Consider the following 27155-nt stretch of genomic DNA (forward strand, 5'->3'; position numbering starts at 1 on the left):
GACTTTGCGTGCATTCCAGAGTGTTCTGTCATTCACACCCACATCCTGGGAGCGTGGGAGAGGTCGTACCTTCTCTTATTGTTTTGTGGTAGGATAAACGTATCTATATCTGTTCTAGTCTAAGTGCTTTTTGTTTAGATGAACTGGTGGACTTCCAGACCAGCAGGTTTAAGGAAGTTGTTTACACACACACACACAGAACACACAGACAAGGTACTCTTCGTTTGTATGTAGACGTCATATATGTTAATAAACCTATGTATATTCATGTAACCTCAATAAAAGAGCAGTGTTATGAGGGAGCCGACGAGAGCGACTGAGGTCAAACGAAGGAACAGCGCTTGTCGTGGTTCTCTCCCTCGTATACGAGTAACACAAAGAACTTTGTCTGCTTGGTGTCTAATGCTTTTTGGTGTTGTATTAAAATTCTCTCGTTCCAGTGTGTCTGTGCTAGACAGACCCATCACAAAGCATTTTTAATGTGTCCATTTATATGCTCCTCGATCTTTGCCCTGACAGTAGGGCTGAAAGTGGGGCACAGAGGGCAGTGAAAGAGTCTTCTGCAACATGTTGTGCATTCCTGCAATTCTGGCTTGGAGGCAGAAATCCACATTGATATGTGCATCTAAAACAGAGAGAAAAACAGATAAACACCATATACACATTTAAGTTCAGGTTTTAGCAGAAATAACACGTTACAGTTAGCATGTAAGAGATTTGGGAGAAAATTCTTTATAAAAACATAATTTTCAAGACACTTTTATTTGTGACATACGTATCTATTGACATATAACAGACAATTTAACAAAGACTAACTAATCTGGGCAATAAAAAAGCAGAACAGAATGGAATAGAGAATATTTATAAATATATAAACCTCTTCATGACAAACTTTACAATGTTGATGCAGGTGGAATGAGAGACATGAATAAAGTGCAATATGCAGTAAATGGAACAATGTGCATTGATGTTACAGATCGTGAAAAGCAGTGAAGTGAATTTGTTCATAACAAGCAAAAATTAAATACATTTGAAACTGACCACTAAATGCTAACCAGAGGTGTCAAAAGTGCACATTCCTTACTAAAGTTTAGATACCTCGGGGGTCTGACCGTTGTTGTAACGCTAACAAAGTGCCAACGTAATCAGTGTAAACAAAGTAGATGATTCCTAGAATTATATAATTATTAACGGCGAATTTATGTATGAAAGACTCTGTGCTAACCTTTACGATCAACTTGCAAGGTTTCCGCAGTTGATGATCCATGCAGGAACGTATTTCCGCCTACTGTGGAGATCACGTGTTTCCGGCTACACACACACTACTTCATAGTTTATCTACCTGAAAAAAATGAATCACAGGGGCATTTTTGGCCTGACCGTTTGTTTTTTGTTATTTAAAAACAAAATCTGGTTCACTTGATTGGCTGTGATACAGCTCACGCACCCATAAGTACGCAGTGTGGTAAGAATGAATGAAATGAATTAACAGTGCGCACTTTTTATGTAATATGTGTGTTACATTTTAGATTTGGGGTAAAATCTCAAGTCTTTGAAGTAAACAGGTTCAAGCCCAAGTCATTGGTTTAAAAGTCCAAGTCAAGTCTAAAGTCATAAACTAAATGACTAAATGACATCAAGTCATGTGACTCAAGTCCAAGTCATGTGACTCGAGGCCACACCTCTGGTTGTCACTGCAGATCTTTGATGCTGAAACTAACAGAGCAATAACTGCGTTCTGATCTTCGCTGAGGTCAGCCTCGTGGTCTCAATCAATCAATGACGTAAAATCGACGTGTAAAAAGTGAGAGCGCCGATTTTACACCAGTGGGCGGCTTTAAACCCTTGCTTTCTGCCTGGCAGAAAAAGCGGCGTTCAAAGACCAGTAAAAACGTCAATTTTTCCAGAGCTCAGTGCCAACTGTGACAGCTTTTAAAATGCCATTTTCTTAACATTATTCAGGGCCCTCCCCATAATTGTCACATCCAATTACTTTCAACTGCTGTCACCCAATCAAAGAAGAAGTTGTTCAGACCACACTAACTAATCACAGATGCCAACTGATTACTTTTGTTGAGATTTTCTGTACTGCACGTAGAAGAAAACAATGACTAAAATAAAATGTGCTCAAGTTTGTTTAGATGATAGGGTGCAGCTGTAGATCAGATTTCCTGTTATCACTTCAAATAGAATTGAGGCCGTAGAGGTTTGGTGGATGCAGAAAAACAGCTGCAGGAACAATGAAAAGACTTTTCTGCTCCAAATTTCTGCGAGCAAATGCTCAACTTCTCCCAGCATGCTGAGCTAATGATTAGCTGGTGTTTTTCTCCAAACACTCTCTCACTCTTCTCTCAACGTGTTCACAATAAACTGTGAACAGACAACGAGGAGAGCAGCAGAAGACCTCATTAGCTCGGCGCTTACCTTTAGATGAGGGATGGGCCGCACTGCGCCGAGGCTTCGGATCATGTTTGGAAAAATCCAGGATATGGAAGCCTTCTTCTTGCTCTGCCCACAGAGAGTGAGAGAGTGATGTTGTCAACTTGGTGGGTAAAAATTGATAAATGCTATGAAACCGACAGCATGCCCTTATTAGGGAGAGTTGAAGGTATATTGCTCACAGAACAGTTTCAGATAGGAGAGCTTCCATGGCCTTGCCTGTGATAAAATTGTGTTCTACTGTTAAATTCTCCCAATTCTTTCATCTTTGGGCTGAAGGAAGGACAACACATAAATGCACAATCAACAATCATTTTATTCCATACAATTCTCATTATTCCATACAACACTTTTGAGCATAAACCACCCGGAGGGGAGATGAGCGCGGGAGGGTGTCCGCCTGATCTTGAAGTGTCTGAGCGTTTCTCACATTCTTATACCTTCAGCCCCCCTCCAAAGTCATAAAACCTAAACATCCACATTCTTTCTCTCTCTCAGTGAGCCGAAGTTATGACCTTGGCTTCCTGTGCAGTATGTTCTGTTCTTTTCTAATCAGACAAATAAGGCCATGACTCTCTGAAAACAATATTTCTTATAACGCAGCAGTAACATGCATCATAAAACAATATCATCCATTCATAATAAGTCAGCAGTCTAATGAAATACAAATCAGTTTAATAAATGTAATAGTTATCACCTTCTTCTAAGTCAGGAGAATAATGGAAACTAAAACTACATAATAATTTCACAATCTTTAATTAGGGGTATAATGTGGCATAAGATAATATAATAATCTCACACTACACAACAATAAAAAGAGACTTTATTGTGTTGGTTAAAGCTGATATCAGCATGAAAACAAAAGGTAAGGAGATAGGGAGGTGTATTCTCACCAGTGGCGGTCCTAGCCTGTTTGGCTAGGACCGCCACTGGTGAGTATTTACGTCCAATAATTCGAGCCTCTGCTAAAAACGATCCTTCCACCCCGCTGAACATGGTGCTTTTTAATGCCCGATCATTGACTAATAAGTCGTTCATGCTTAACGATTTTATATCTTCTAAAAAACTGGACTTCTTATTTCTGACTGAGACCTGACTGAGTGAAAATTGGATATTTTCTGTCGGAAATAAGGATCCTTTTTATTGTGCTGTAGTGAATCGTCCAGCTGGCCCAAACAGCTTATTTTTGTTGGAGTTCAGCTACTTCCTGTCCTTTTTTTCTTTTTCTTTTTTTCTTTTACAGGACAAGTGTGTTTATTAACTTCCACATTCCACTTCTGGGCTTCTACAGCTTTCCGGCTGCTTCCAGCTCAGCAGACATTTTCATGCTCTCAACTTTGTGGGAACAGTTCGGGGATGGCCCCTTCCTCTTCCAACGTGACTGTGCACCAGTGCACAAAGCAAGGTCCATAAAGAGAGTTTGGTGTGGGAGAACTTGACTGGTCTGCACAGTGTCCTGCTCTCAACTTAGTAGAACACCTTTGTCTTTGTGTCCTTTTTTTCTTTTCCTGGATCACCTACGTCCTGTCCTCTACTATGAGGTTGTCCTGACTGCTTTTAGTTGGGGATTTTAACCTACATGTTGATGATGACTCCAACGTCTTTGCCAGAAATTTTATCAACATTATGGTTTATTTTCATTTTACGCCGCATGTGTCAGGCCCCACACATAACAAAGGGCACACACTGGATCTTGTTTTTACTTTGGGTTCGAATATTGATTTTATTTGTTCTGAGGCCTCGTTCTGAGTTGTTCAGAACTCGCTCTCTCTCTTTTTCTGCTGTCTCTCTCTCTCACCGTCACTCCTAAAACTTCTGTTTTTTTGTGGGGTTTTTTGGGTCATAAGCAGAGAGTACTTACTAGAGATGGCACGATACCACTTTTTTTTTTTTTATGTCCGATGCCGATATCATAAATTTGGATATCAGCGGATACCAATATGAATCCGATAGTGTGTTTTTAATCAATAAACTGTTTTTTAATATCTTGCTGCATTTTGTATAAGTTCAAACTCTAGTTTTAAAAAAACCTACTAAAGCTATTCTGTTATACCTGTATGCAATAAATACACTGCACCCAAAATATTTCATAGTTCAGCAAAACTGATCAATCTAATAACCTTAAACCTGCACCATCCTCCCTATTCATGTATTTTAAAGAGTAAGCAGCCTAACTAATAGGATGGCAAACTGCCAGCAAAAAATAAAAAATAAAAATAGGGAACCACCCCCCACCTCATGATGCTTAATCGACGTAATCAACTTTAATTTGATGCAGTGTGAAAAAAAATACACAGAAATCAATTATTTTTTAACGATAGTTAAATAGATTCAACATCTTTCTTCAACAGAACTTCAGACTGCACAGATGGTACCTTCCCAAAGGAAAAAGTACTACAGCTTACTAGGGTATATTAGACTTAATAGTTACTATATACAGTAATGGACTTCTATACATTTTACATCAGATTAAAACTTTGGGTGTAAGATTCAGATAATTATTTATTAAACGCTAGATATTTTAAATGAGAATAAGAAAGAAAGTACGTCTTTGTGCCCCCTTTTCGCTGTTCATGCCCTGGCTAAACTTTGCTCCGCCCCTGCACAGTTACAGCCGTCAGCTGGAAAAGGATCCTGGTGTAGAAAGTAATATTAAATAAATTCTACCAACAGATTATCAAGCTTAAACGTGCTGCTGTTGTTCAGCTGCTGGTTTCCTCTTTCTGGTGCAAAGTGGGCGATACACAAACAAGAGAGACGGACTCGCGACAGAAAAGCCGATCAGCTGATCATTAATCAGTTTCACGATTGAAGTAGCAGCAGGAGAGGGAGGGAGAGAGAAGAGGCAGTCGCTCCATATATCGGTTGTTAAGCTTAACGTGGGAATGCTTTACAAACATTCAGAGATGAACTTGCACACGTGCTTTACTTCTCTCTGGGATAACTGAAATGACGGTTTGGTAGCGAGGCTCCAAATGCTCAACCAGACCGCCGACAGGTCTCCCATGCCACAGCTGCTCCATCACGTGACGCATACAGCTCCGATGTGCTATGGTTATGAGCCGAGTTGTGCCATGTCGCAAGTTTTGTGAGGTGCTTTTTAGATATTTAATGGATCGGATTACATTTTTTATTTCTCTCCGATATCCGATCCAGTAATTTAGGTCAGTACTGGACTGATACGTAATATCGGATCGGTCCATCTCTAGTACTTACTAGCGCTGTCCTTAGTCCGCTTGTTTGTTTTGCACAAAAACTTTTCACAATAAAGCTCAAGATCCTGTTGAGACTTTTCAAAATAAACTGAATCTTGCGAAAGAGTATGAAGAGTGTTCACGGACGAGAAGCAGAAAGGAGCCGTCAGGTGCTAAAAAAATAAACCTTACACTGAAACGTTAGAACAGCCTTTTTCCTGCAGCACGCCGTGTAATAAATACAAAGAAAATGGCAGCCATTACAACTTCTGTCTAAAAATGTATAATTTCATGCATCTGTTAAAACACTCGACTCCAGGTACATGACACCCAGCTGGAAACACGTCACGCAAGTCGAGCTGCCCGAGATTCACAGAATTTACCGAAAATGTTAAATTTTTGTGATTTATATCGTTGTCCGCACAAAAGATGTCTTATAATGGGATATGAGATTTTGGTCATATCGCACAGCTCTACCACTACTGTTTACCATTGTAAAATTATCCAAAGGAAAAAAAATAAAAGATAAACTTGATGTACATATATATACACACTTGTAGTTCCCTAACTGTAACATTTAGGATTATTCACTGCAGGTCCAGAAAGCAGAGCTAGCTCATCAGATCCAAGTGTGACATCAGCTGCACTCTTTACAGGAGACTCCAGCTGAAATCTGTGGAGCCTGATCTCAAGGTTTTTAAGTCTGATCCTGAAACCAGAAGAGGATCTTCAGATTGATTGTGATACAGTGATTTCAGTTCTGCATAATCACGCTGATGTTTGCACAGAGCAGATAACGAAGTGAATGTTTTTGCACATTGGTAACAGTGAAACAGTTTATTTACAGCGTGGGATCGTTTGTGTTCGGGGTATGAACTGAGATTCTTGAAGCTCTTGTCACACTGGTCACAGCTGTAGCTCCCTTCAATGTGTGTAAGTTCATGAAGGTTATGAATATCTGACTGTGAGAACCTTTGGTCACAGTGTCTGTACTTGTATGGTTTCTCTCCTGTGTGCACTCTTATGCTCTTTAAGATTACCTGCACTGATGAAGGATGACCCACACTGGTCACAAACGTGCTTTTTTACCCCACTGTGACAGAGTTCATGTTGTTTTAATTCACTTGATGTGGGGAAGCCTCTCCCACATTCTTTGCAGTAATTCATTTCGTCTCCAGTGTGTCTGCGTTGACGTATTTTTAGGCTCTTTAAATGACTAAGTTTTTCCACAAAGATCACAGCGAAACACTTTCCCACCACCACAGTGACGACAGGGATCCATCTGTGTTGCTCTGCTTCTAAACAAAGACACAATGACCGTGTAAGTCAGGGAATTCCTTCAACATTTCTATCCTGAACGTCGCCTGAAATAAAGAGCAGCTCTGCCAACTTCCACATTTTAATTTTTACATTATAACAGTCAGCTTACTGGGCTGCAATAACTCTTAATTTGTAGGTAATCTACTTAATGGGAAGATTGGTGGTTTAAACCCCTGGATGCTCTACTCTGCATATCCATTGCATCCATTGGAGTGTGAATGTTAGAAATGAGAGAAGCTTTTAAAATGTTACGTTTTTGCAATATCAGGAAAGTTTCAGGAAATTTGTGTCAGATGTTACTCAATATTCTGTATGTGAAGTTTTCATGTCTCATATAAGCTTTGAAATTAAATTTCATTCACATAATACTTCGAAATAACTGTAAAAAGAAAAATACATACCTCACAGTAACTGCACTTTTAGAGTTTCTTTCTGCTGTGAATCTTTTGATGTGATTTGAGGTAATGTGGAGATTTAAAAGTCTTCTCACACAGGTCACATTTATAAGGTCTCTCCTCAGTGTGGGAAAACATGTGCTGCTCTAAGTTTTTGTATGTCACACAAATTTTGCCACACTGATCACAGCAGCAAACATCAATTTTGGTGTGAATGCGTAGGTGAATATTTCGGTTGCCTGGCCAGCGGAAGGTTTTTCCACAAATGTGACAGCTGTACGCCTTGAATCCAGAGTGGGTAACCTGATGATTCTGTAGGCTGCTACTATGAGTAAAAGCTTTATCAGACTGATCAGAGCTGTATGCTTTAACTCCACTGTGGACAAGTTGGTGTGCTTTTAAGTTTCCAGCCCGGGTAAAAGACTGTCCACACAAGTCACAGCTGTACGGTTTAACTCCACTGTGTATGAATTGGTGTCTTTTTAAGTTTCCAGCCCGGGTAAAAGACTGTCCACACAAGTCACAGCTGTACGCTTGAACTCCACTGTGGATGAGTTGGTGTGCTTTTAAGTTTCCAGGATGGGTAAAACACTGTCCACAAAAACCACAGCTGTATGGTTTAACTCCACTGTGTATGACTTGGTGTCTTTTTAAGTTTCCAGCCCGGGTAAAAGACTGTCCACACAAGTCACAGCTGTACGGTTTAACTCCACTGTGTATGAGTTGGTGTCTTTTTAAGTGTGCAGCCTGGGTAAAAGACTGTCCACACAAGTCACAGCTGTACGGTTTAACTCCACTGTGTATGAGTTGGTGTGCTTTTAAGCTTCCAGGATGGGTAAAAGACTGTCCACACAAACCACAGCTGTACGGTTTAACTCCACTGTGTATGAGTTGGTGTGTTTTTAAGTGTTCGGCCAGGGTAAAAGACTGTCCACACAACTCACAGCTGTGCGCTTTAACTCCATTGTGGAGAAGTTGGTGTCTTTTTAAGCTTCCAGCATGGGTAAAAGACCTTCCACACAAGTCACAGCTGTACGCTTTAACTCCACTGTGAACAGGTTTGTGTGATTTTAGGTGTTCAGCCAGGGTAAATGACTTTCCACACTCATCACAGCTGTATGCTTTAACTCCACTGTGGATGAGTTGGTGTCTTTTCAAGCTTCCAGCATAAGTAAAATCCTTTCCACACTCATCACAGCTGTATGGTTTAACTTCACTGTGGATCAGTTGGTGTATTTTTAAGCTTCCAGCCTTAGTAAAATCCTTCCCACACTCATCACAGCTGTATTTTTTCTGTTCCTTTCTTCTGTGAGGTTTGTCGGCCTCCTGAGAGCGCTGACGTCTCGCTCCATTTTGGTCCTGGAGTGACAGAGATACAAACAGAGGCAGTGAGTGAAATGCAGTCGTGGAACAAACTCAACCTTCAAACTTCTTCCATTAACACTAGTTTTAAACCAAAGGTTGAAGTAGTTTCTTTTCAGTCAATACACTCGGTACAACACACGGGGTATGGGATATCCCGCCTGGCTGAGGAAACCTTTATTCACGCCTTTAAGGCAGACGATCTGTGATGACGTGTGCACAGCCCGACATGCAAATATACACCCCTGTCATCACAATCATCCCTCAGTTCTTACGCTCTTCATCTCTCTGGGAAAACCTCTGCTGAGTTGGGCTAGCTAGCTGCTCCTAGTTAGCTCAGTTTACTGCCCCTGTTGGTGTTATTCTCCACTGCTCAGTTGGTGCGAAGGGTGAAAGGGGGGGCGCTAATTTTGGGGGCAAGACGGCAGCAGCAGTATGCACGGTGACACGTCTGTTGACATTGCGTCAGTAAACTCTGCTAGCTTTGCTTTGGCTTTTACTAGCTTTATCCTTTTCTATGTTAGCCCAAAACGCCCTTGGTCTACATGTGTACAATCACCAGCTACTTTTAGAAATCAAAGCATCGGCAGTTCCCAAAAGAGATCCTGTAACGACGCAGGGTCCTCTTCACAATCTGACGTGGCTTCATCCAGAAGGGCTCCCGCGCTGCCATCGCTGTGGACCGGCTCTATGTGGATGGACAGCTTTACCGCGACCCCGTCATCACTCCGTGGCTGTATTAACTTCACACCAGCTAAGAATCTGCTACACCAGCGGTCCCCAACCCCCGGACTTCGGACTGGTACCGGTCTGTGAGTCGTTTGGTACCGGGCCGCGAGAGTTGAGGCTCAGGTGTAAAATGTATGGTTTTCAGGGTTTTTATCGGTTTTCAGCGTTATTTTGTTAGTTTTTATCGTTAACTCGGTTTTCCTGGGTCTTTTCACGTGTGTTATGAATAAATGTTCTTTTTTCGGTACCGGTACTAGTTTTATTTTGTTGTATTTATCCGTGACATCTTAAAGGCCGGTCCGTGAAAAATATTGTCGGGCATAAACCGGTCCGTGGCGCAAAAAAGGTTGAGGACCTTACTCACATTTACCTTACTCACATTTCTATTACCGGTAATCGTCATCAACAACAACACACAAGCATACAAGTGTGCATATTTAAAAATAAAGCAGGAGCAAAACTGAGTTTGGTACTCACATTTTTATTACCGGTAACTGTCATCATCATCAGCATACAAACATACAAGTATGCGTATTTAAAAATGAAGCGGGAGCAAAACTGAGTTTGGTACTCACATTTTTATTACCGGTAATTGTCATCATCATCAGCATACAAACATACAAGTATGCGTATCTAAAAATGAAGCGGGAGCAAAACTGAGTTTGGTACTCACATTTTTATTACCGGTAATTGTCATCAATCAAACCCATCGAAGTCCTCATCCTCTGTGTCTGAATTGAACAGCTGCGCTAAATCTCCATCAAACATGCCAAGTTCACTTTCTTCACTGTCAGAGTCACTTTCCGTGCCGTGCGGCTCCTTGGAAATGATGCCGGCTTTTGCGAAAGCTCGAACAACAGTGCCAGCAGACATGTTAGCCCAAGCATCTACAATCCATTCGCAAATTGTGGCGTAACTCGCCCGGCGCTGCCTTCCACTCTTAGTGAAACTGTGGTCCCCATCGGTCATCCATTGCTCCCACGCCGCTCGCAGCCTTACTTTGAACGGCCGGTTCACACCGATGTCCAGCGGTTGGAGTTCCTTTGTCAGGCCTCCCGGAATGACAGCAAGCTCACAGTTCCTTTGTTTCACTAGTTTTTTCACATCGGCTGTGAGATGGGTACGCATAGAGTCACAGATCAACAGCGATGGTGATGCGTGGAAAAAACCACCTGGTCTCCTTACATACACCTCCCTCAGCCACTCTTTCATCATTTCCTCATCCATCCAGCCCTTTTCATTTGCCTTAATGATGATTCCTGCTGGAAACTTCTCTTTTTTTTTTTTTCTTTTTTTTTTTCTCTTTTTTTTTGGCCTGTCCCGTTTGGTTCTTTTGCCATCAGAATTGTTGTCTAAAGGCAAAGAAAGATGCCCAACGGATTTACTTTACCAAACTGACCATCCCAGCCTTGCCGTAATGGTCTATTTGATTCACCTTTTATTGTTTATTTTATTTTCACTTACTGAATACGGGACAGACTTGACTGGGGGAAAGAAGGGGAGAAAGAAAGAGGGAAAGAGAAACAGCTGAGAAGAGGGACGGGGGAGAAGGGCAAAAGACAAAAACCAACAGAACGGGCAGAGAAAAAAAAAATGCATATATCAATCACCCGGATCACCTGCTGAGAAAGAAAAAAGAAAGCAAGCAGAAGAGAACAAGAGTAATAGAATAAACAACATCACAATGATATATGGGAATATGACAGTAAATACTAAATGTTAAACATTATTGTGCAGCACATAAGATCAACAGAACACAGTGTGCTTTGAGGTAGGAGCCAAAAAGGGTGTAGTTTGTGGGTGTGATCACCCGTGTGTACACCTGTGAGCATGGACGCGCTTGTTTTTTTAAAAGGTTCCTTCATGTAATGAAACTTCTCTTTAGGCAAAGTCTTTCTCTTAAAAATCACCATAGGCGGCAGTTTCTGTCCATTAGCATGGCAGCCAAGCACAACAGTGAAAGAAGACTTTTCGTGCCCCGTTGTGTGTATCGCTACCGTGCTGGTCCCCTTCTTCTCCACAGTGTGACTCACCGGGATATCAAAAGTGAGCGGCACCTCGTCCATGTTTGTGATGTGGCTGGGCTGGATGTTTTTGTCGCTGATGTGTTTGCTGCAGTAGGAGCGGAAGATGGCCAGCTTTTCATTATAATCCGCTGGAAGTTGCTGCGCTACCATAGTCCTGGTCCGGATGGAAAAATGGCACCGTTTCATGAAACGAAAGCACCAAGACGGACCTCCTTGGAAATGTTCAATGTTCATCTCTTCAGCTAGTGAAACTGCTTTTAGCCGAATGGTGACCGTCGAAACGCTTCTCCCGCTCGTTCTTTGCTCGATGATCCACCGCTCAAGTCTTTCCTCCAACTCGGGCCACCTCGCCTTATGTCCGCGGAAACTCAGCTGCATTTTCTTGACCTGCCGGAGCTTGTTTTCCAGCTTCCTCCACTTGCAAACCATTGATTCATTCATCTTAAATTCTCTCGTGGCTGCTCGATTTCCATGTTCCTCCGCGTAGCTGATGGCCTTCAGTTTAAACTGTGCTTCATAGGCGTGTCTCTTTGCCATTTTCAGGGTTGTTAAAACAACGATGTTCCACATAATGCACATACCTGTCCTTTTATACAGGTATGTGCGATTGTCCGGTATATACGATCAGCGCCCACACTTCACCCTTTAGCGTTCTCAAGGTGTTCTCTACTACGTCCTCCTTACAACACACAGGGCGCACTGCACTATAGGGCGCGCCGCACTTTTTAAAGAAAATCTAAGGCTTTTATGTGCGCCTTATAGTTGCGAAAATACGGTAAACCCGGCCAAAACAGAAACTTTGATTATTGCATTAGTGCAATACCTGATATTAAACGGCGACTGGGTGACTTAGGTTCCTCCCAGAAACATAACCTTAGAAACCTTTGATCAGCTCCATCACCTAGTGGGGAGGGGGGGGGGGGATGTCATAGTTTGGTCCCACCTTCGCTGTTGTGATTGGTTTGGGGGTAGGGACGGGCTTGGGGCTAGGGCTGTGCGATATGACCAAAAATCTCATATCCCGATATTAAGACATCTATCGTCCAATAACGATATAAATCACAAAAATGTGATATTTTCTGTAAATTCTGTGAATCTCGGGCAGCTCGACTTGCATGAAGTTTTTCCAGCTGGGCGTTGCCTACCTGGAGTCGAGTGTTTTAACTGATGCATGAAACAATACATTTTTAGACATAGGTTGTAACAGCCGCCGTTTTCTTTCTGAGTATTTATTATACAACATGCTGCGGGGGAAAGCCTGTTCTAACGTTTGAGTCTAAGGTTTATTTTTTAGCACCTGACGGCTCTTTCTTGCTTCTCATCCATAAATACTCTGCATCTTTCACGTGATTCTGTTTATTTTGAAAAGTCTCGAGAGGATCTTGAGCTTTATTGTGAAAGGTTTATGTGGAAAATAAACAAGCGGACACGCGGTGGTTTTACCATCGCTGTTGCTAACCACAAGGCATAAAAACAAGCGCTTGTCTGTCTGTAGTGTGGTTATATTAAATATAAGAGAAAGAGAGAACTTTAAGAAATTAACATAGCCACTACAGTGACCATCAAAATAATGAAAAAATATTGCCGTAAACAGTTTATTTTGCGACACCACAAAAAAAACGATAGCGTAAAATGAAACGATAGAAGTTTTTATATTGTCATCCGATATAAATCGTTATATCGAACAGCCCTACTTGGGGCGTCGGGGGATTCCCCAGGAGCATAGGGGGGAGGGTCTGTGCTGACGGACATGGGTTACTGACCTGGTAGCCTGGCTGCCCCTGGGTGGGTCCTGGGGGTGCTCTGTCTCTGGGCTGGGGCCCTGGCTGGGCCTTGGGGGCTTGGGTCCCGGTTTGTGTGTTGCTGGGGTGGGTGGGTGTCTGGGGGTACAGCCCTGGCGTAGGGTGTCGCCAGTGCATCGAGCCACCTGGGGGGCTCTTCAACTGGTGGGGGAGGTTGTTACAGCTTGCAGGAGGTCTCCTCTCTTCAGGAACTAACTCTGCAGGAGGGGGAGATATAGGAGAGGTGGAGGAAGTTCTCAGCCTGGGTGTCTATTGTCTTGTGTAGTCTGGAAGATGAGTGGATGACAGGGTGGGTGCAGTTTTCTGTAGTGGGGTCGGGTGGGCTGTCCCAGGCTCTGTGGGGCCAGGCGGCGCTGCTGAACTGGGCCCAGGTCCGGATGGGCCTGGGCAGAGTATGGGGGTGCCTACTGGGGTCAGCTGGGCCCAGGGAGGGGTCACGTGCCCCTCCCTTCCTTCCCTCCCCATCTCCAACTGCCTCCCTCTTCCCGCTCCACCACAATCACCCACACATGCAGGGCCTTAGGGTAAAGGTGTGTCACCAGGGTGCAGGGGAGGCATCCCCCCCTCTGCTCCCTTCTAGCTGTCGGTGCCTAAATTTCATCCCACAACTTAGATATCCACATTACTCACACTCTCATATCACATACATATAGGATCTTGACATCGGTGCGTTGGTGGTTCTTTGTGTCTGGGGATGTGCGTCCAGGTACACACCGGCTCACTCCTTGGTGGCTGCTTGTCGGGGACTGGAGCCTGGGGCTCACTCAGGCCACTTCGTGGGTGAGGGTCTCACTCAGGCCACTTCGTGGGTGAGGTGCCCTCGGCCTCTTGGCCTGGGGCTCGGTCACTCTGGCACAGCTGGCTGCTGGCGGAGCTCACGGGCGCGTCACTGCAACCCCCCCTGGCTTCTGCTCCCCAGCTGCTGAGTGACCCCTCATCTGGGGCTCTCCCCAGCTCTTTCTGGGATAGTGGCAGATCATTACATGAAGGAACCTTTTAAAAACAAGCGCGTTCATGCTCACAGGTGTACACACGGGTGCTCACACACACAAACGACACCCTTTTTGGCTCCTACCTCAAAGCACACTGTGCGCTGTCGATCTTACGTGCTGCACAATAATGTTTAATATTTAGTATTTACTGTTATATTCCCATAGATCATCATGATGTTCTTTATTATGTTGCTTTTTTTTTCTTCTGCTTGTTTTCTCTTTTTTCTTTCTCAACAGGTGATCCAGGTGATTGGTATACGTATTTTCTGTCTACTTATTTTGTTGGGTTTTGTTTTTTGCCCTTTATCCCCGTCCCTCTTCCCCGCTGTTTTTCTTTCCATTTCTTTCTCTCCTTTCTTTTCCCCAGTCAAGCCTGTCCCGTATTTAACAAGTGAAAATAAAATAAAATAAACAATAAAAGGTGAATAAAATAGACCATTATGGCAAGGCTGGGATGGTCAATTTGGTAAAGTAAATCCGTTGGGCATCTTTCTTTGCCTTTAGACAATAATTCTGATGGCAAAAGAGCCAAACGGGAAAGGAAGAAAAAAAAAAAAAAAAAAAAAAAAAAGAAAGAAAGAAAAAGAAAAGAAACTAGAAAAATTTGCATTTCCTGCGAAAATGCTGTGTGGATGCCTTAACGCTGAAGATGTCTGCTGAAAAAAGCTGAAAAGGTTGAAAAACAAAAACAAAAAAATGTTGCCCTGAGCAGGATTCGAACCTGGCCCTTCTGGTACTCAAGGCAGGTACATATCTCACTGCGCCACACTCTTTCTCACAAAGAAGAGGTGGAGAGACTGACAATTGTGCTGAAATGAGCAGAAGAGGCTGAGTATTGTGCTGATAAGAGGTGGAAAGGCTGAAGACTTTGCAGAAAAGAGGTGAATCAGCAGAATTCTGCTGAAAAGAGGTTTTTGCTTGGTTCACGTTTACTAAGGCACTACCCAAAAGGCGCCACAAGAGGGCACTCCAACACAAGAGATGACATAGAAGCTGCTGAGAATTGTGCTGATAAGAGGTGGAAAGGCTGAAAATTTTACAGAAGAGGTGAATAAGCAGAAATTCTGCTGAAAAGAGTTCAATTAGCAAAATTTCTGCTGAAAAGAGTTGAATGAGCAGAATTCTGCTGAAAATAGGTTTTTGATGAAAACAGCTGAAAAAGCTGGTAATTGTGCTGAAAAGTGGTGAAAAAACTGAAAAATGTGCTGAAAAGGGGTGAAAAAGCTGAAATTTGTGTTGGAAAGAGTTAAAAAAAAGTTTAAGTGTTAACTGAAAGAAATGTTGCCATAAGCGGGATTTGAACCCGGGCCTCCCAGTCCGAGAACAGATGCTCATCTCACTGAGCTAAAACACAGCTCAACCCGGCAAGGAAAATCAGTGAGGCCACTGATAATGTGCAGAAATAGGCAAAAAATATTGAAAAGAAAAATCAATATCTCAAAAAGTATAGAAGTTATGAGCACCAAAAGTCATAGCTGGAATTAGCAGAAAGAGCAGAATTTTTAAAGATTTGAACTGAGAAAATCGGCTGAAAACTGAGGGAGTAGTTAAGCGCCAAAAAACGTACGGAAGCAACTTGAAGATGAAGAAAAGATAAAGAACTAGAAAAATTTGCATTTCCTGCGAAAATGCTGTGTGGATGCCTTAACGCTGAAGATGTCTGGTGAAAAAAGCTGAAAAGGTTGAAAAAAAAAATGAATTTTTGCCCTGAGCAGGATTCGAACCTGGCCCTTCTGGTACTCAAGGCAGGTACATATCTCACTGCGCCACACTCTTTCTCACAAAGAAGAGGTGGAGAGACTGACAATTGTCCTGAAATGAGCAGAAGAGGCTGAGTATTGTGCTGATAAGGCACTACCCAAAAGGCGCCACAAGAGGACACTCCAACACAAGAGATGACATAGAAGCTGCTGAGAATTGTGCTGATAAGAGGTGGAAAGGTTGAAAATTTTACAGAAGAGGTGAATAAGCAGAATTTGGGCAGAAAAGAGGTGAAAACTCTGAATATTTTGCTGAAAAGAGTTCAATCAGCAGAATTTCTTCTGAAAAGAGTTCAATGAGCAAAATTCTGCTGAAAAGAGGTTTTTGCTGAAAACAGTTGAAAAAGCTGATATTTCTGCTGAAAAGTGGTGAAAAAAACTGAAAAATGTGCTGAAAAGGGGTGAAAAAGCTGAAATTTGTGTTGAAAAGAGTTAAAAAAAAGTTAATAAGTGTTAACTGAAAAAATGGTGTCATAAGCGGGATTTGAACCCGGGCCTCCCAGTCCGAGAACGGATGCTCATCTCACTGAGCTAAAACACAGGTCAACCCGGCAAGGAAAATCAGTGAGGCCACTGATAATGTGCAGAAATAGGCAAAAAATATTGAAAAGAAAAATCAATATCTCAAAAAGTATAGAAGTTATGAGCACCAAAAGTCATAGCTGGAATTAGCAGAAAGAGCAGAATTTTTTAAGATTTGAACTGAGAAAATCGGCTGAAAACTGAGGGAGTAGTTAAGCGCCGAAAAACGTACGGAAGCAACTTGAAGAAAAGATAAAGAATAAAGAGAAACAGGATCCACACAATCAAAGCATTGCATAATCTTTAGCCACCGTGTTCAACGCTCGACTTCACTGCCATCAAACATTACAGCACGATTCATTTTCTAGTTTTGAACTGCAGCTGTTTGAGTTGCACCTGAACTCTGCTGTCCCATTGTTGTGTGGCCTCATACACCGTCCTCCCAAGTTTAATAAGGATTTTATCAAAGAGTTTTCAGATTTTATTGCTGGAATTGTTCTTAAATTTGACAGTTTTTTTAATCTTTGGTGATTTAAACATCCATGTCTGCTGTGACTCCAAACTTATGGTCAAGGACTTTTTAAATATTATTGACTCTTTTAACTTGACCCAGTGAGTTACCGGTCCCACGCATGAAAAAGGTCACACACTGGACTTGGTGCTTTCCCACGGGCTGGATGTGTGCATAATGGAAATATCTGAGTTGTGCATCTCCGATCATTTTCCTGTATTGTTCACTGCTGCTCGGCAGATAACTTGTGTGCCCCCTTCACGCAAAAAACAAGCGCTTGGCCTCCTAGGACCTGGCATCCACATATGTGGGCATCACATTTTGGGTTATTTAGACCAAAATACTCAATTTTGCTCTACAAGGGCCTGATATCCACTTACGAGGACATTATACTGCTGCTGTTCTATCGACATTTTAAATGAATATCCTAATTTTTCTTAGAAACAAAAATCAGGTTAAAAAAAAAAAAAAAATCTGGCAATTCTATGTTTTTACATTCATCGGGCCCCAATACGGCCAAATATCAATGAGAAATAAAAAAATGCATGCTGTGGAAGAGTTCAGCTCTTACAGTACATATATAGATAGAAGAGCATTCAGCATTAAAAATAAAAACTGCCTTTGAGCACTGGTTTGCTCACTGGAATGAGCAGTTAACCATATAAAATTGCACAGCTGAGAGCTGTGCGATTTTCAAAATAAAGCCATAAAAAGGCCGTAGACAAAACTGCACAAATAAATGTGTGGTGACCGCTGAATCAGGGAACAGCCAAAAGTAGTTTAAGCATGTTAGTGTGGCAATATTTGTTAGTACAGCTGAGACTGCCATCCCACATGGATTTTCTGCTCTCCAGATTTCTAATTTATGATTATTACATTAACCTAAAAAGTTATTTCAAAGCCTTATTTGGACATCCAGAATACATTAAAACAGTCAAGCGCTGATGAAATGGATACCCCGATGAAAGAAGGTGGTCCCTGAGATGTGTTATATTTGCAATGTGAAGTTTGTTTGTGCCAAAACTGGAGTCCAAGGAAATACAATACAGAGCAATAATCTGTGGTGTTTGTTATAAAATCAGATCTTCTTCGAGTTTCTTATCCCATGGACCAACAGAAGGGCAATTGCCAGTAGCTACAATCCGGAGAAAATGAGTGACGCTGGAGTGTGCTGATTACAGCAGGCTTATCACGATAGTAGAATAAAAAAAATAAAAATAAAAAAAAAAAAAAATTCCAACACCCAGGAAAATACCATTTTTGAAATACCTCAAGTGAAGCAAAAAACTTGCAACTTGGACAGCCACTGGTACAGCCTTTCCAAACCAGTATGAACTGAATCACACTGGAAATCAATGTTCTCTAGTTAAAAGAGTGTAAATGCACTATGAAAAGGTGAGACGTGTACTTATAGCCATAATAAAAATGATGACTGACATATCACATACTTTTTAATGGACAAATGATTCATTTGTTCTGCATGTATGAATAAGTGTACAGAAATTGAAGATGAATACTTAACAATAAGCCTGACGCTAACAAAGACCATGTAGTGCCAATATAAACTGTGTGAAAGAGAAGTGTGTGTATGAGCAGCAGTGTCTTTTACAAATGCGATTATCTTCGAAAGCTCATAACCATATCTCGTGCTAAAAGAAATATCTCCTCACTGTGTTGGGTGAGCTTGGGCTCCTATGCCAAGCAAGCTGGAGAAAATCCATAAATACGCCTGGAGTAACACCCAAGAGGAAACACAGAAAGCGGTGTGATAGGATGTGGAAGCAGGGTAAGCGTGGAGGAGCTAATGCGAGGCTAGCTGCTAACGCCAGGGGTGTTGAGCTCCAGGCCTTGAGGGCCGGAGTCCTGCAGGTTTTAGATCTCACCCTGGGTCAACACACCTGAATCAAATGATTAGTTCATTACCAGGCCTCTGGAGAACTTCAAGACATGTTGAGGAGGTAATTTAGCCTTTAAATCAGCTGTGTTGTGTCACGATCCTGGGTTTTTTGACCCAGCGTTTTAAGTTCAAGTTTATTTTGATGTTTATGGTTTATGGTATGTTTAAGTTTATTAGTTTAACTAAGTTCATTTGTTTATTAGTTTCTCCTTGTGTTTTTAACCACTGTTAAGTCTCCCTTATCCTTTATGCGTTTCATGTCTGCATGTCTTTTGCCATTAAGTTAATGTAGTCATGTTTCATTATGTTGCCGGTTTTATCTTGAAGAGGTCCTGTGTGTTAGGTTTATATTGTTGGATTGTCATTTATGCTTAGAAATATATACTCATATGTGCTTAGAGTTATATAATCGATTCGTCGTACCTTCTCTTACTGATTTATACTATGGAAGGACACCTACTCTGTATCTGTTTAAGTATAAGAGCCCTTTGTTTAGGTGGACCGCTGGACTACTGGCACCAGCTTTTGGGAGTCGTTCACAGGGGTCACATCTTGACACAGACGCCACTCTTCGTTCACATGCATACCTGTGTAAGACGTCATATGTTAATGAACCTATGCATGTTCATGTAACCACAATAAAGAGCAGTGCTACAGGGGAGCTAACTGAGCGACTGGGGTTCAAGCAGAAGGAACGGCGCTCATCACAGTTCTCTCCCTCGTGCACGAGAGCACACAAGGAGCTCTGGTGACTTGCGTCTTGCTTTTGCTGATGTAGTAGAATTGTCTCGTTCCGGCGGTGGGTCTGTGCCAGACAAACCCATCACTGTGTTCCCGTGTTCATTGTGTTTAGTTTTACACTTCCCCTGTGACATCATTATGTTCATTTGTTTCAGCTGTTTCCCCATTTAATGTCACTTCTCCTGATCACCTCGTGTGTATTTAAGTCCTCAGTCTTCCTGTTTTCAGTGTTGCGTCCTCCCTCATAGCTGTGTGAGTCACTCTGTGTTTTCATGTATGATTTATTAGTTTTCCCAGTTTAGTTTTATATCATTTTCCCTTGTTTTCAGCAATAAGGCTGTGCTTTTTATCCTCAGTCTTGGTGAGTTTTGCATTTGGGTCCTCTCCTGCCTACACACAGCCATTTTGTGACATGTTGGATCTAGGACACGTCTAAAACCCGCAGGACTCCAGCACTCGAGTCCTGGAGTTCGACACACACACACAGCATACAATATACTCCCCAGATACACACACTACATTATTTAGTTATCCCCTTCTGTGAAAGGACTCCTGGTACGTGTATGAGTGTGACCATTTGGACTTGAGTTTGTTTTTTAATTTAGATTTTATGTTATTTACTCATTTATTGTTGCGATTTATTACTAGCTTTTTAATCTTTTTTTTTCTAATTGTATTGATTATTGCACTGTATATGCTGGTGAGAAACGGTATATTGTTTCAGCCTGGGTAACACCATACAAAATGACAATAAACTTCTTCAATCTTGACAAACAAGCATCAGCTGATGAAGTGCACATAGTTTCAATAAAAGTGATAGATTCTTCACCTTTTGTGTTGATGACATTTTTGTCCACTGTAGCAGCTGAGCTGAGCCCAAATGGTTGAAAATGTTCGTCTGGTGCTCCGTCGGACTCTCCTCCTCTTGCTGATCAGCTGGGACACAAAACAGATCTTTGTAACATCACAGTGAAAGATAGTACGCACCGTGCGTAGTGCACGTACTTCAAGCGTGCGGTCTCTTAATCAGATTGTTAAGTGATGACGTGACGAATCCTACTTCCGGGCCTAAAGTAGTCTGCGTTTAATATGGCTTTTGTGTTGTTAACATGTTTAATGTTTTGTATTTTCTTCTATTTAATCTCAAAAAGCTCCTAAAAAGTCAGTGATCACTGTTGACCTCCCTCGGCTTTTATTGCCGCTAATCATTTATTGAAGCTCAGTTTTTAAAACCTTAGGATGTAACTACAGCCCAGCCCATGCAGCAGTATAGGAATGACAAACCTCGTATTGTGGATGGATTATCTCAGTTGTTCTCCTGGCTGAAGTTTGGTCCTTTTACAGCATCCTGCCATGCGATTACATTTGTTCCTGACCACCGAGAATCCTCACGTTAACTTTTATTGAGTGGAAAAAAAGTTTGTTTGTATTATGCTAACATAGCTGTGTCGCTAGCGGTCACGTAGCACATCATTATATACCAGCTAGCCAAACTTCAGTAACCCTACAAACGTCACTGCTGTTTAGTTTTCTGTCTTCATTTATGTTGGAAGTGATAACAGAGCTGTACGTTTGAATTTGTTTCCAAAACCCCGCAGTCAGGACATGCTATATTGTATTTAGATAGAAGCTAGCGAGCAACTCCCTGCTAACTTCTAACTCCGTTAAATGTCATAAATTTCGTTTTCATGGATGCCTGGATGTTAAACTCAATTGTTACACCTGGTAGAGCAGAACGCTGATCATTTTATTAAAGATGAAAGACTTTAGACAGTTTTTCAACTCTCAGTAATGCCACAGTGATCGTTTGATATATGGACCTGCAGCGGAGTTTAGACCCAGACACGGCTAGTGACGTCAGACTGAACAACCGGACTGGGACTAGAGCAGGGCGATATGGCCAAAAATATTTATCACGATATATATTTGAAAATTTGCGATAACGATATAACTGACGATATAATTGATGCGAGACAAAATACAACTCAAAAACATTACTAGCACAAAAAGACAACCTTCCATTTATTTTCACTTAAACAAGAAGCTGGTTTTTATGTACATTAAAGCTTTATAAAAATGTAACAGTGCAAATGCAAATTCCTTGCTGACAGTTTAACCAAAAGGTATTTCCAGTAGAAATGGGCTGACATATCCTGAGCATAACCATGTATAATATCCACTGAAGTTAAAAAGAGGTGCTTTGCAACATTAAACTACAGTGTGCAGTACGTATTTTCCAGACCATAAGGTGCACGGGATTATAAGGCACATTAAGCGAAACAAAGCAGTCAGATAAATCAAACTTTATTAAACTCATTCTTCTTGCTTCCTCCACTTCTGTACCATTGATTCATTAAGGTTGAATTCTCTGGCAGCTGCTCTATTCCCATGTTGTTGCAGTATATTAATGACTAACCTCGTATTGTGGATGGATTATCTCAGTTGTTCTCCTGACTGAAGTTTGGTCCGTTTACAGCATCCTGCCATGCGATTGCATTTGTCTCTAACCACGAGGAACCTTAACGTTAACTTTTATAAGTGGAAAAGTGTTAGTGTTCGTCCTCCAGCTTCACTGTTTATGTTATGCTAACATAGCTGTGTCGCTAGCGATCACATAGCACATCATTATATACCAGCTAGCCCAACTTCAGTAACCCTACAAACGTCACTGCTGTTTAGTTTCCTGTCTTCATTTATGTTGGAAGTGATAGCAGAGCTGTACGTTTGAATTTTTTCAGAAATCTCTCAGTCAGAACATGCTATATCCTGAGCATTAAGTGCCGCCCTTTCTATCTGCCCCGTGACTTCACCTCGGTCATCGCCACGGCGGTCTACATCCCACCCCAAGCGGACACAGGTATGGCTTTGTCCGAATTACATGATGTGCTGAGCTCGCTTCAAAACAAGGACCCGGGCGCAGCCCTTATTGTAGCAGGAGACTTTAACAAAGCGAACCTCAGACAAGTCATGCCAAACTTTTACCAGCATGTCTCGTGTCCAATGAGAGGGGATCGGATTTTGGATCACTGCTACACGCCATACAAGCAGGGCTACAAAGCTGTCTCACACCCGGCTTTTGGGAAGTCTGACCACAACGCCATCTTCCTCATCCCCCAGTATAAACAAAGCATACGGAGGGAAGAAGTAACCACGAGGGAGGTAAAACGGTGGACTGCCCAATCAGAAGCTACGCTACAGGACGCACTCAACGACGTCGACTGGGACATGTTCAGAGCATGCGCAGTCGACATCAACGAGTTTACGGAAGTAGCAGTATGCTTCGTCAATATGCTAGCGGAGGAGATTATCCCCACTGCGAGAGTCACCTCATTCCCAAACCAGAAACCGTGGATGGACAGATCGATCCGCACTGCAGTAAACGCCAGGACCGCCTCCTACAACGCGGGTCTCGCCACTGGCGATATGAGCGCCTACAAAGCGGCCTCATACGGCGTGCGGCGCGCGGTGAGAGATGCTAAACGGCGGTACCGGGAACGTGTGGAGTCCCACTTCCACCAGGGCGACACACGGAGTATGTGGCACGGACTACGCACCATTACGGACTACAAAGCCAGGGACACTGCGCTGATCAACGCTGACTCTGCATTCACCAACGAGCTGAATCAGTTCTACGCCCGTTTTGAGGTTAGCCAGGCGGCTAATGCTATCTACCGCCTGACTACCGAGGACAGTGACGTCATCAGCGAGAGACCGGTGACCAGCATCGCGGAGCATGACGTCCGAGCGGCACTGAGGAGAGTGAACACAAGGAAAGCGGCGGGGCCAGACGGCATCACCGGCCGCCTGCTGCGCTGCTGTGCTGACCAGCTAGCAGGTGTGTTCACTTACATCTTCAACGAGTCCCTGGCGAAGTCTGTGGTCCCCACATGCTTCAAAAGATCCACCATCATCCCTGTGCCCAAGAACAGCAAACCCTCATCCCTGAATGATTACCGGCCAGTTGCACTGACCTCGGTAGTAATGAAGGTGTTTGAGAGGCTGCTGAAGAACATCATCTCCTCCTCCATCCCAGACACCACAGATCCGCTGCAGTTCGCCTACAGATCCAACAGATGCCAGAGGATGCCATCGCCCACGTCCTACACACCACTCTCAGCCACGTGGACAAGAAACAGGGTAACTATGTGCGAATGCTGTTTGTTGATTACAGTTCAGCGTTTAACACAATAGTGCCCTGCAGACTGTTCACAAAGCTGAGGGATCTGGGACTTAACAGCCGTCTGTGTGCATGGGTGTTGGACTTCCTCACTGGCAGAACTCAGGTGGTGAGGGTGGGCAGGTGCTTCTCCAACAGCATCACCATCAACACAGGAGCACCTCAGGGATGTGTCCTCTCACCACTGCTCTACTCCCTCTACACTTCAGACTGTGTGGCCACCCATGGCTCCAACACCATTGTGAAGTTTGCTGACGACACAGTGGTGTTGGGTGCCATCTCCAACAACGATGAGGAGGCCTACATGGATGAAGTGAAGAATCTTGCATCGTGGTGCCAGGACAACCACCTCCAGCTGAACGTCAGCAAGACCAAGGAGGTGGTGGTGGACTTCAGAAGGGGTCAGCACAGAGACTACAAGCCCATCATCATCAATGGAGCTCCAGTGGAGAGGGTGCAGTCCTTCAAGTATCTTGGTGTCCACATCTCCTCAGACCTGACATGGGCTGCCCACATTCAGGTCCAGACCAAAAAGACTAGGCAGCGCCTGTATCACCTACGACAACTGAGGAAGTTCAGGGTCTCTCCAAAGATCCTCAGGATTTTCTATACAGGCGCTGTGGAGAGCATCCTCACACAGAACATGACATCGTGGTTTGGGAACAGCTGTGTGAAGGACCAAAAAGCTCTCCAGAGAGTGATCCGTACAGCAGAACGCTGCTGCAGGATTGCTCTCCCCCCGCTTCAGGACACCTACACCAGGAGATGCCGGACTAGAGCAGCGCAGATACTGATGGACCCGTCACATCCAGGCAACAAACTGTTCCAACTTCTGCAATCTGGTAGAAGGTTCCGCATCTTCCGGGCAAGGACAGAGAGACTCAAGAAGAGCTTCTATCCCCAAGCCATCCGTGCCCTAAACACACACACCCGCCCTCTCACATCATCTATAATTGACTGAGACAGGACTCTCTTCCAGACACTAAACCAAGGCACAATGTACATTTCAATTCCTTTAATTTTAAATATGTTTACATTGTCTATCCTGTAAAATAGTTAGATGTCTATTCATATTAATGTACAGAATTCACCTGCTTGCTGCTACTACTGCACATTCACCCAGTGTATATACTATATATATATATATATATATATATATATATATATATATATATATATATATATATATATATATATATATATGTATATATGTATATAAAATGTTCTTCCTCTACACCCCCCCCAATTTTTGCACATGTCGAGGAGCGTGTCAGGCTACATTTCACTGTGTGTTATACTTGTATAACTATGCATGTGACAAATAAAGAACTTTGAACCTTGAACCTAACGTACGGCATAACATCATGGTATGCAGGGTGCTCAGCTGCAGACAGGAAAGTACTGCAGAGGGTCATCAACACAGCCCAGAAGATCACTGGCTGCTCTCTGCCCAGCCTGGAGGTCACTGCAAACTCTCGGTACCTCAGCAGAGCTGGCAATATCATCAAGGACTACTCTCACCCCAGCAACCAACTGTTTGAACTATTACCGTCAGGCCGACGGTACAGGTCACATAAAACCAGGACAAACAGATTCAGGGATAGCTTCTTTCCCAGAGCTATCACCGTAGTAAATAAGCACAAAAACAATTGAACCTATTCCATACCGTCACTGTCATTATATTAATGCTGCTATCCTGTATATATTGTACATACTATTGTTTGAGTACCTACGATTGTTTTTTTGTACTTTTATATTTTACATTTATATTTATTATTGAAACTTGCACCAAGGGAGTGGCACTCCAATTTCGTTGTACTCTGTACAATGACAATAAAGGCTATTCTAAATGCGTGTCTGTAGATGTGAAATAAACGTGACTGAATGAATAGATGTTGAACAGCCGTGTTCTAGCAGCTGCAATTTAAACACAGTAAAAGAGACTGGGCAGCATGGACACACACACACACACACACACACACACACACACACACACACCTTCCTGTTATCACTTAAATAGAAATGAAGCTGCAGAAAAACAGCTGCAGGGACAATGAAAAGCCTTTTCTGCTCCAACTTCTCCCAGCATGCTGAGCTAATGATTAGTTGGTGTTTTTCTCCAAACACTCTCTCACTCTTCTCTCAACGTGTTCACAATAAACTGTGAACAGACACCGAGGAGAGCAGCAGAAGACCTCATTCAGGAGCTAAACTCAACATGAACTGAACTCACAGTAAAGTTAGCTCGGTGCTTACCTTTAGATGAGCCCACAAACCGAGAGAAACTCCGCGATGAAGCTGCAACTCTTTCCAAACACAGGAAACAGATCAGGGAGCAGAGACCCACGTGGTTCACGCTGATCTCAGCTACGATCCAGGAGACAAGGGTGGGCAGATCGATGCAGATATCGATCAGGACGCTGGTAGTGGTTTATGATCGATACTTTAGTTTGTTTCTCTCCTCTAAGTTCACTACTTTACTCCCGTTTCACGACAAAGCAGCTCTCTCTGCTCGACTCCTCTCCTGCACACACTCTTTGCTCCGCCCCCTTCTTCCTGATTTGCTTTGATTCGTTACTGTGCGATCACGTGACTCAGATGCCCTGAGAAAACACATTTGGGCTGCAGACAGTGAGAAAGAGGAGCAGCATGTGCAGATATTGCACATCGGTAAATAAAAACAGTAATGCGTGTAGGAATACTGTGGCAACACCACCAGTTTATAAAGACACGAAGGAGAGCAGCAAAAGAAACTCAGTGAGGAGGAGGGAGATCCCTCACACTGGCCACTTCATTAGCTACACCTCTTCCACTACTCATTGGTTTGCATGGTTTTGAGACATAGATTAGAATTAATCATTTAACTTGAACTATCTTCTAGACTTGTCAAGCCATGCTTCGTTTGCTTTGTTGTTAACGAATAACGTTGTAGGCTCACCATAAGCTCACTGAAGGCTGAAGGTTGTAATCTCTGTTATATTTCACAGATGATGCACTGTAACTCGAACATAGTGTAAGGTAAATGTCTGTGAGCACATTGATGTAGCATCACTTTAAAAAGATTTGGACACAAGACAGATACAAAGACATGACTGAGGAGGTAGGAGGTAAACAAACATAAGGACACTAATCACAGCACACAGAGACAGACTGGATGAGAAGGGGAAGAAACAAACAAACCAGAAAATAAGAATGATAAGAATCCTGTGCAGCGCTTTGTGACCGCCTGTCTATGAAAAGCGCTTAATAAATACACTTTACCTGCGTCTGGGTACCCGGGGTTCTTG

General features: G+C 42.8%; 1 pseudogene across 1 annotated transcript; it reads right to left on the reverse strand.

The window, feature by feature from the left end:
• Positions 1-6954: 6954 nt before the first annotated feature.
• LOC147321594 (uncharacterized) lies at positions 6955-26371 on the reverse strand (annotated as a pseudogene). The gene is made up of 3 exons (XR_015130988.1): positions 26125-26371; positions 20521-20627; positions 6955-8707 (listed from the first exon to the last, which is right to left on the reverse strand). The product of XR_015130988.1 is annotated as an uncharacterized LOC147321594 (transcript).
• Between the last annotated feature and the right edge of the window lie 784 nt (positions 26372-27155).

Source organism: Aulonocara sp. 'chitande type north' Nkhata Bay, linkage group LG9, assembly GCF_057382095.1.
Source record: "Aulonocara sp. 'chitande type north' Nkhata Bay isolate Kocher_YH1m ecotype deep benthic linkage group LG9, A_spYH_male_GT1.1, whole genome shotgun sequence".
NCBI classification, from domain to species: Eukaryota; Metazoa; Chordata; class Actinopteri; order Cichliformes; family Cichlidae; genus Aulonocara; species Aulonocara sp. 'chitande type north' Nkhata Bay.